The sequence below is a fragment of the Mobula birostris genome, chromosome 10 (assembly GCF_030028105.1).
Source record: "Mobula birostris isolate sMobBir1 chromosome 10, sMobBir1.hap1, whole genome shotgun sequence".
Lineage (NCBI taxonomy): Eukaryota > Metazoa > Chordata > Chondrichthyes > Myliobatiformes > Myliobatidae > Mobula > Mobula birostris.
In genome coordinates, this window is record NC_092379.1 from 2,773,664 (window position 1) to 2,784,851 (window position 11,188).

Here is an 11,188-nt window from a genome sequence, read left to right on the forward strand (position 1 = left end):
TTAGGATTGGTGTAGAGGGAGTGGAGGGCAGTGCGTTTGGAAGGAGTGAGGTTGGAATTGGAGAGAGGCTGAAATCAAGATGGTTGATGTCCCATTGGCAGTTGGCAATAAAAAGATCCAGAGCAGGCAGAAGACCAGGACAGGGTGTCCAGGAAGAGGAGGAGGGCTGAAGACAGGAGAAGAGGACCTCAGTGCGGGTTAGAGAGTCTACTACAAATACGTCGACTCAGGCCTAGGGGGCCAGCGTCGGGCACGATGACGGACTCTCCACTTCTCCCTCTCCCTCATCAGTGTGTTGGAGAGTCCTTGCCAAATAAATAAGCCTGGAGGTGGAGGCATTGGAAAAAAAGCTCGGTGTCATGGTGGGCACAGAACTCACTGAGGTGGGGGTGCAGGGAGACCAAGGTGAGGCCCTTACTGAGGAGCGAATGTCCTCCCTCAGAGAGGGAAAGGTCAGAGGGAATAGCGAAGACCCAGGCAGATGAGAGCTGGGATTGGAGGGGGAAAGGAGGTTGAATTCATGTTTATGTTGTTGGCCTGGGATAAACATAGTTACGTTGTAATATAGTTACAATAAAGTGCGAGCTTCGATTAATTACGAGTTGAACAATGAGTTTCCTAACTTAGTTCCGTTGACAAACGGTCAATAAATGTGTATTTGCACAAGTGCATCTGTGCACATACGTGTTTTTTGCATATATGTGCATGGTACCGTGCATGTGTATGTATGTATACATGTGTATGTGGCAGCCATATCGGTCATGTACACCGAACTAGAATCACAATCAGAATCAGTTTTAATATCACCAGCTTATGCCGTGAAATTTGTCTTTGCGGTAGCAGTACAATGCAATACATAATAAAAGAGAAAAAACTGTGAATTACTGTGAATATACGGTATTTATTAAATAGTTAAATTCAATAAGCAGTGCAAAATATAAGAACACAAGAAATAGGAGCAGGAGTCGGCCATCTGGCCCGTCGAGCCTGCCCCGCCATTCAATAAGATCATGGCTGCTCTGGCCATGGACTCATCTCCACCTATCTGCCTTTTCCCCATAACCCTTAATTCCGCTAAATAAAAATTTTAAAAATGTAGTGAGGTAGTATTCATGGGTTCAATATCCATTCAGAAATTGGGTAGCTGAGGGAAATAAAGTGTTCCCGAATCATTGAGTGTGTGCCTTCAGGCTCCCGCACTTCCTTCCTCATGGTAGCAATGAGAGCCAGGCATGTCCTGGGTGATGGGGGTCCTTAATGAGGGATGCTGCCCTTCTGAGGCATCGCTCCTTGGAGATGTCGTGGGTATTGAGGAGGCGAGTGCCAGTGATGGAGCTGACAGAGTTTACAATTTCCTGCAGCTTACTTCAACCCCGTGCAATAGCCACCGCCCCCCCCAGACGGTGATGAGCCAGAGTTAGAATGCTCTCCGTGAGATATCCGTAGAAATTTTGCAAGGTTTTTGGTGACATGTCAAATCACCTCAAACTCCTCATGAAATATAGCTGCTAATGTGCCCTCTTTGTAGCTGCATCACTAGTCTACCAAAAACAAAGTCGTTGGGCACTATGGAATTCCAGTTGGTTGTTCTCAGAATCCCAGGAAAGGTGCCAGTTGAGGGAAAGTTAGTGATCAGGTGCTGGGAGGTGGGGGAAGGTGAGTGAAATTCTTTTCAGTGTTCAGAGACTGAAGCATGGGTAGAGAGAGTCAAAGATCAGGACCTGGCAAGATGAGCTCAGGATATCAAAAGCCATTTATAATTCACGGATGACACCCTTGACACAGACGGCAGTGGGGAGGTGTACAGGACTAAGTAGATCGCCTGGCTGAATGGTGTCACATCAACAACCTCACACTCAATGTCAGTAAGACTAAGGAATTAATCATGGACTTCAGGAAGGGAGAAGATGGCGACGCGACGCAGCGCACAGCGGCCACTCCGGTGAATGATATCCGTTATCTGTCAAGTACGGTGCCGTGCACAATCCTGATTTGATGGAGACAGATGTGAGAGCATGAAGGAACATCTGGAGAAACTTCTGAAATGCCTTTTTCGCTGCAGCTGCTACTGTGTGATCCAGAATCTCTGGAGGGGAAGGCCCCGAGTCCTTGGCTTTGCTTGTTCCTTGGTGGCCGGAACAGGGTTGAAGCGCTCGGCAGAGATGGTGCTCGGTTCTCGGTGTCAAAGGGCTGGTCGGAGGCTCGAAGTTTTCAGACGGACTCGGTGTCGGCTGGGGTTGGCTGCTTCCAATGCATCGGCAGTTGTCGGCGCCTGGAGGTTTATGGCAGGGAGAGTTTCTTCCTTTTGTCGCCTGCTATCGGGACTTTCGGGAGTCGATCGGAACTTTGAGACTTTTTTTTACCGTGCCCATAGTCTGCTCTTTATCAAATTATGGTATTGTTTTGCACTGTTGTAACTATATGTTATAATTATGTAGTCTTGTCAGTGTTAGTCTTTGGTTTGCCTGTTTTTTTTTGTGATATCACACCGGAGGAACATTGTATCATTTTTTAATGCATGCATTTCTAAATGACAATAAACGAGGACTGAGTGTCCTCATAATCTAATCTAATCTAATCTAATCAGGAGAATACACACCAAACCTCACTGAGGGGTTAGCGGTGGAAAGGGTGAGGCTCCAAGTTCCTGGGTGTCAATATCTCAGAGGCTGCATCTGGGGCCCGACGTATTGGTGCAGTCATGAAGAAGGCACACCAGAGGCTCTACTTCATTGGGAGTTTGAGAAGATTGGCTTTTGCAGATTCTATAGAGGTACAAGGGAGAGCATTCTGACTGGGTGTGTTGCCATCTGGTATGGAAACTCCAATGCACGGGATCGCAAGAGGCTGCAGAGGGTTGGAAATTCAGTCACTTCCATTACGGGCACAACCCTCCCCACCATCCAGGACATCATCAAGAGGTGGTGCCTCAAGAAGGTAGCATCCATCATTAAGGACCCTCAGCATCTGGGATATGCCATCTTCATGCGGTCTCTACCTTTATGCGGTATAAGACTATCAGCACCTCTCCCTTGGTAATGTGGATGTTTCAGAACATGTTTCTTGATTCTCTTCCTTGAATTGCCTGGAATCTTCAGGTTCACTTCGTCTCATCTCCATCTCAGACATTCCACATGCTCTCCCTTCTATGCAACTCGAAGAACATTTGTCCTTGAACTTCTGATGTGCAGTCTCCCTCTCTGTACAGATGCTGCCTGATTTGCCGAGTGCTTCCAACATTTTAGTCATAGTCATAGTCATAGTCATAGTCATAGTCATACTTTATTGATCCCGGGGGAAACTGGTTTTCATTACAGTTGCACCATAAATAATAAATAGTAATAGAACCATAATAGTTAAATAGTAATATGTAAATTATGCCAGTAAATTATGAAATGTCCAGGACCAGCCTATTGGCTCAGGGTGTCTGACCCTCCAAGGGAGGAGTTGTAAAGTTTGATGGCCACAGGCAGGAATGACTTACTATGACACTCTGTGTTGCATCTCGGTGGGATGAGTCTCTGGCTGAATGTACTCCTGTGTCCACTCAGTACATTATGTAGTGGATGGGAGACGTTGTCCAAGATGGCATGTAACTTAGACAGCATCCTCTTTTCAGACACCACCGTCAGAGAGTCCAGTTCCATCCCCACAACATCACTGGCCTTACGGATGAGTTGTTGATTCTGTTGGTGTCTGCTACCCTCAGCCTGCTGCCCCAGCACACAACAGCAAACATGATAGCACTGGCCACCACAGACTCGTAGAACATCCTCAGCATCGTCCGGCAGATGTTAAAGGACCTCAGTCTCCTCAGGAAATAGAGACGGCTCTGACCCTTCTTGTAGACAGCCTCAGTGTTCTTTGACCACTGAAATTTTCTGTTCATATTTCCAGAATCTACATTTTCTGTTTTCATTCTTGAACTTTTGGGCAATTATGAAATGCTCCCTAATGGTCAAAAATTCTCAGAACTTAACATTAAACTGTAAGGGTTACTGCAAAAGAAAGGATAATGAATAATGAATCTTGGGCAAATCTCCCAAATATAATTGAAAACAATTGAGCACATCTACACGGTGCTTTGTCACAGGAACGCAGCATCCATCATTAGGGAGCCACACCACCTAAGACATGATCTCTTCTCACTGCTGCCATCAGGAAGAAGGTACAGGAGCCTCAGGACTCACACCACCAGGTTCAGGAACAGTTATTGCCCCTCAACCATCAGCCTCTTGAACCAAAGTGGATAGCTTCACTCAGATTCATTTGCCCCATCATTGAAACGTTCCTACAACCTACGGACTCACTTTCAAGGACTCTTCATCTCGTATTCTCAATATTTATTGTTTGGTTGTTTGTTTAACTACTTGTTTGTTTGTTTATTTATTTATTATTTTCTATTCTGAACTTGCACAGTTTGTTGTCTTTTGATGGATGCTGCTTTCTTGCACCCTGTGTAGACACGCTCCGTGGTGGAGAGGGCTTTTTGCATGATAGACTGGACTATATCCACTACCCCTTGTACATCTGACAATTATAAACCAATTCCAGTACCGATGCTGCTTTGAAGTCCAGCTCGCTCTCATCTTACTTCTAACTCCACCGCCCAAACTAACGTGCTGTACATATGCCGTGAAATTTGTTTGTTTTGTGGCAGCAGTAGCTTAGTGCATAAATAGTAACTATAAGTTCCAATATAAAAATTAAATAAATTATGTGTGGTTAAATAAATTAAATAAACTATGTGGTCATGTTCATGGACTGTTCGACAATCTGATAGCAGAGGGGAAGCTATTGAGTATGTGTCTCCAGGCTTCGGTACCTCCTGCTCGATTGTTTAACACAAAGTGGACATGGTCCAGATGAAGTCCTTACCTTCTCGAAGCAGCATCTCATCGGTCAGGCTGTACAGGAGCCCAAAGGTCCACACCTCAAGCTTCATCAACAATTCTTCTTCCCACTGTCATCAGTTTCTCGAACTGCCCTGAGAAACTCTAACACCTCCTCTGGCCATATTTCTGTTCCTTTTCTCTCAACATGCATTAATGTTGTTATGTTTATTCTCCTGTGTAAGTTTATTCATTTTATTTAGAGATAGAGCAGAGACTAGGCTCTTCCAGGCAATCCCCAACTTAACCCTAACCTAATCACACGACAATTTATAATGACCAATTAACCGAAACGGTATGTTGTTGGACTGTGGAGGAAACTGGAACACCAGGATGAAACCGAAGCATTCAACAGGCAGGACACGTAGAGACTCCCTGTGGAATCCATGGGTTTGGGCCGCTCGGTAGCATACTGGTTAGCACAGCACTTTACAGTGCAGGCAACCCAGGTTCAATTTCCTCCACTGTCTGTAAGGAGTTTTTACCTTCTCCCCGTGATCGCGTGGGTTTCCTCCGGGTACTCTGGTTTCCTCCCACAGTCCAAAGACATACTGGTTGGTAGGCTATTTGGTCATGGCAAATTGTCCCAAATTGTCCTGTGATTAGACTAGAATTAAATTGGGGGTTGCTATAGAGACCAAAGGGCCTGTTTGGCGCTATATCTCAATAAATAAATAAATAGACTACTTACAGAGGACCACAGACATGAGAAAATCTGCCGATGCTGAAGATCCAGAGCAACGCACAAAAACTTCTGGAAGAATTCAGGAGGTCGGGCAGCATCTGTGGAAAAGAGTAAACAGTCAACGCTTTCAGCTAAGACACTTCATCAGGACTGGAAAGGAAGGGGAGGGGAGGGAGATGTACGAGGTGGCAGGGGATAGGTGAAGTCGGGAGCGGGCAAGGAGTGAAGTAAAGAGAGTAACAAGTCTGGGTGAGCACATGGTTGAAGAGTTGGACGGCCACACAGATCACAGAGGGGGAGCAGTGAGGGAGAGTATCGAAGGGAAGATTTAAACTTCCACAGGGTAGGTACGCCTTGAAGAGACTTTGCAGGGCTGGCGACGCTGACACCACGAGCTGTAACCGCATTGTGCTAACTGCTATCATGGCATCCCAAAGTTAGGTAGCAGAGGATGGTCATGATTCATCCGCCTCTGGGTTACGGGTCCCACACGCTTCCACTGCAACTCCCTGCTCTTAAATTATGTATCATTTTTATTAATTTAAACACTGTATATATCAGCTGAGGTCAGAGGAAGTCTCCGGCCGCTGGAAATCCAAAGCAACACACACAGACTTCTGCAGGTACTCAGCAGGTCAGGCAGCTTCTGCAGAAATGAGTAAACAGTCATCGTTTTGAGTCGAGACCCTTCATCAAGACTGGAAAGGATGGGAGAAGATGCCAGACTAAAAAGGTGAGAGGGGAAGGAGGAAAGCTAAAAGGTGATGGGTGAGGCTAGGAGGGTGAGAAGGGTAAAGGGCTGGAGAGGAAAGGTATCTGATAGGAGAGGAGAGTGGACCATAGGAGAAAGCGAAGGAGGAGGAGGACCCAGGGGGATGTGATGGGCAAGTGAGGAGAGATACAGGGCCAGAGTGGGAAATGGAAAGGTGGGGGGTATTTGTTGGCCAGAAGAAGAGATGGATAATCTTCAAATTGGAGGGTAACGTGTTGCTCCTTCACCCTGAGGGTGGACTCATCTTGGCACAAGAGGAGACCATGGATCCACATTTCGGAATGGGAATGGGAATGGGAATTAAAATGTTTGGCTACCGGGAAGTCATGCTTGTGGCAGATTAAGTTTGTCAGGTTTATAATATACTGCGCTGTGCTGCATGTGAAGGTTAATTTTCATGCCATTTGTACTTTGCATATACGCCTACAGCAATAAACTTCATTTATTTTTAGAATCAGAATCAGAATCAGGTTTATTATCACTGACATATGTTGTGGAATGTGTTTTTATTTTTACAGTGCAACAGTATCTGTCAATGGTGGACTCTGACCCCATTCCCAGGACCCAACCCTGTCCCATTCGCCTTAAACCAACATATTCCAATGGTAGGCAGCGTGAGACTGTGTCACTCTGAACAGCTCAGGGCAAAAAGAGAATCACTTCTACTTCTAAGCAGAGGCAGGAAAAAGTGCAGAGCACGCCCACCCTGACTCTTCCCAGAACTCGCCTGCACATTCGAAAAGTGAAACTGACTCCTCGACTTTGCATCAAAGTCCTTGGGTTAAAAGCAGTCGTAGTCGTACTTGTCACAAGTGCAAAAGGTTGGCGAGACGGGGGAGTCGTCAGCAGGAATTCTAACAGGGCTTGAGGACAGACCCAGGGTTAATCATTCCCCTGCCAGGGGTCAGGATTGCAAGAGCAGGACTGAGATGAGGAGAAACACACACACACAAAATTCTGGAGGAACCCGGCAGAACTCAGCACTCAATGAAGGGTCTTGGCTTAAAACTGTTTATTCATTTCCATCGATGCTGCCTGACTTGCCGGGTTCCTCCAGCATTTTGTGTGTGTTGCTCAGGACTTCCAGCATCCACAAAATCTCGTAAGTGTATGAGATGAGGAGAAATTTCTTCACCCATCCCTTGGGACTCATGTTTGACCCTGACCTTGTTGTCTATGTGAAGTCTACACATTCTCTCCAATTTCTTTCACTATCCCAGAGAAGAGTCAGTGGGTTATTTCTCTGCAATACATCAGCCCCTAGTGTAGGTGTGGGTGGCAGGGTAGGGATATGCCTCTACCCAGCTGGTGGTGTAATGGCATCAGCACTGGACTTCAAGGCAGCTGGTCCTGAGTTCAAACCCAGCCGGGTCCCACCCTGGGCAGCAGCCGTATCTGTGCAGAACAAAGGCCTGGCAATCTGCTTCAAAAACCCTATGGACCCTATGGTCCCTGAGGTCACAAAGAGTCGGACTTGACTTAACAACTCAACAACAAGGAGGTGTAAGGCACTCCTTCCCTCTGCTAGCCTGCAGGTCACCCTTGGACAAGGTGTAGCACCTGTTTAGCCCCCCAGTCAGGGTCATGTGAATCCACGGGAGCAGGTGGTGGATGGTCGTATGAGCAGCCGGTGCAGATCACAAGTCCTGGTTATGCGACCACTGACACCAGGCAGACAATCTCTGAAGAGAATTGATAACGACTAGAGTCACCCGTCTTGTAAAGATACTGCCCAGAAGAAGGCAATGGAAAACCACTTCTGTAGAAAAATTTACCAAAGACAATCACGATCATGGAAAGACCATGATCGGTCACATCTTTTTTGCATGGGAGGGGCTTGGGAGGTTGGGGATTTGATGTTTTAGATGTCATGTCAGGGTGGAAAATCTGTTCATTTTGGGATGAGAGAGAGGTTAGGGAGGTTTGGGGTTTGCAATTATGTTTCTTTGTTTCGTGCAGGATGGGTGTTAGTGTCTTTTCTTTCAACAGCAGTCATGGTTTTTTTTGTTTTTCATGGCTACCTGGAGAAGACGAATCTCAGAGTTGTACTCTGCATCCATACTTTGATAATATATTGAACCTTTGAACATAACGAATGAATGGATGGGGTAGGGGAGTGGCAAAAGTGTCAGAAGGGAATTGATGGGCGTCTGAGGGGGAGATTAGGCTGCAATGAGACAGGGGTGTAAAGAGAAGACTGGTACACTGACTGGGTGGCCCAGCATCAGGCACAGATATCAGGGGACTGGCAGAGAGGATTTGGAACAGGCTGACAAAGATGTGTTGCATCCTGATGCTTTGGAGATCCAAAGGTTCTTCGGATGTTCAAAATTCAAAGTAAATTTATTATCAAAGTACATATATGTTACTACATACAACCCTGAGATTCATTTTCTTATAGGCATACTCAGTAAATCTAAATAATAATAACCCTAACAGAATTAATGAAAGACTGCCCAACTAGAGTGGTCAACCAGAGTGCAAAAGACAATAAGCTGTGCAAATACAAAAAAAAAACAGTAAATAAGCAATAAATATTGAGAATATCAGATGAAGAGTCAATTGCTTGTGGGAACATTTCAATGATGGGGCAAGAGAAGGTATCCCCTTTTGATTCAAGAGCCTGATGGTTGAGGGGTAATAACTGTTCGTGAACCTGGTGGTGTGAGTGCTAAAGCTCCTGTACCTCCTTCCTGACGGCAAGTGAGAAGAGAGAGAAAGGGACAGAAAGAGAAAGAAAGAGCAGAGAGTTAAGAATGAGGTGTAAAACCTTTTGCTTATGGTTGTATTAAGTGTTAGAAGAGCAATGAAGAGGAAGGAGAAACACAGTGAGAGAAGCAAAGAAAAGAGAAGGCAAACATGCAGTCATGGTTTGCTGCACTAGAGGTAACAGTCGACCAATTCTTGAGGCCTTTGTTGGTCACAATCTACCATGAACATTTTATCTAGCTCCTAGTTACACAGACCAGGGCAGTACAATATGGAGAGCAAGCTCTTGCCCATGTAGCAGGCTTCCTCTCTCCACATACCAGATGAATCCAAAGGAACAGCAGCGACCAATACAGCTTGGCACCAACAGCATCGTAGGAGTTACCAGTGGGCATTGAAGTCAACGTAGGACTGCTTTAGGGACTCCACCTCCAGATTTTTCCCTCAGGGTTTACTCCCGAAGCCTTCCCCAAGAGTGGGTGTTGCCACAAGGCAGCAGAGGTTTGGAGATCAGAATTTTCCTTCTCTGACAGGCCCCATCTGCCCCAAGCAACTTGTTCTAAGGCACCAGTAGCCCGCCTTTGCCACTTCTCTTGTTGGTAGAAATGGTTCCACTGGGTTTAATAACGAAGTTCCATGTGGCACCAGGAGCTGGATTTGGTTGTCAGAGGCTATTTGAGACACACACCATTGGGAGCATTTAATAGGTAGTGGGAGCTTATCCCCATTGCCACCACTGGCTAAAACAAACTTAAGGAACCTGATTAACCAATAAGATAGTCAGATTCAAGTAATATGACACACACCATTGAAACCAAGAAGTTTCTAGAAAAATATTGAGGCAACTGCACCACAATTACTGGAAAACTCACTGAACAATCATATGTATACTGGTGACTATATTAAAATGCAGGCAAGCATCGAAAAGTTCAACTGCAAGATATATACATATAAAATTCTTTTGCCCATTTCAACAGGGGAACTGGGAATGGGTGGGACAGAGGGTGTGGGTGTAATCTGCTAACCTCCATCAGATGACACAGCAGACAGGCAATCTCTCTGGACAGAGGTCCAGCTTGCTGACCACGGCTGCGCTGGTAAGGTTCAGCCAAGTTGTGTTTGCAGGAACAAGGGCTCAAGTTCAAGTTCAATTGTCATTCATCCGTACATGAATACCCATCAATACAGCCAAACGAAACAACGTCACTCTGGAGCTAAGGTACAAAACACAGTACCAACAGTCATACACAGCACAAAGCACGCATAGCACATATAAGTGAGCAGTAAACATAAAGTCACACTATATATATAGGCATCCGTTAGTCTCATGAGACCATGGATTTGCGCCTTGGAAGGCTTCTAGGGCGCAGACCTGGGCAAGGCTGTATGGAAGACCAGCAGTTGCCCATGCTGCAAATCTCCCCTCTCCACGACACCGATGTTGGCCAAGGGAAGGGCACTAGGACCCATACAACTTGACGCTAGTGTCATCGCAGAGCAATGCGTGGTTAAGTGCCTTGCTCAAGGACACACACACTGCCTCAGCCAAGGCTCGAACTAGCGACCTTCGAATCACTATTTTGGGTATCCTGAGGCACAAAGGTGGCCATCAGGCTGGTGACTCTCCCTTCCCCTCCTGCAACACCCAGCAACTGTAGTCATGAGGCTGATGGCCAAAGCAGGGGGAGGACAGGGGCACGACCCAAGCACGTGGAGGTTGACCCACTCAAGAGCAGAGGTCGGGGGGGGGGGGCAGAACTTTATTCTTTAAAACAGACGATTCACGGCCACTCTGGGCTGAGTTTTTTGAAGGTGCTGTCCAAATTTGCCATCACCGAGATAATTTTTTTAATTTTTATTTAGAGATACAGCATTGTAATAGGCTCTTCTGGCCCAACAAGTCTGCATCGCCCAATTATACCCATGTGACCTATATGTTTTTGGAATGTGGGAGGAAACTGGAGCCCCCGGAGGAAACTCACCTTGTTACAGGGAGAATGTACAAAGCCCTTACAGACAGTGGTGGACTGCTGGCTACGCTACCGTCCTGCCAGATGCTTGTGGCATTGCCCAGTTATCCCAAAACTGTGACTCACCCTCTGTGTTTCTCCTCCTCCAGCCAAAGAAAAT

The 11,188-nt window shown here is 46.2% G+C and overlaps 1 long non-coding RNA gene across 1 annotated transcript in view; it reads right to left on the bottom strand.

Annotated features, from left to right (window-relative positions):
- The window catches only part of LOC140204422 (uncharacterized), a 27,693-nt gene extending 17,593 nt beyond the window's left edge, over positions 1-10,100 (bottom strand). The window contains exons 1-2 of the long non-coding RNA XR_011887605.1: positions 10,084-10,100; positions 5,584-5,675 (exon numbers count right to left, since the gene is read on the bottom strand). This is a non-coding gene — a long non-coding RNA (uncharacterized lncRNA). The remainder of the gene's footprint in view (positions 1-5,583; positions 5,676-10,083) is intronic.
- Positions 10,101-11,188: the final 1,088 nt, after the last annotated feature.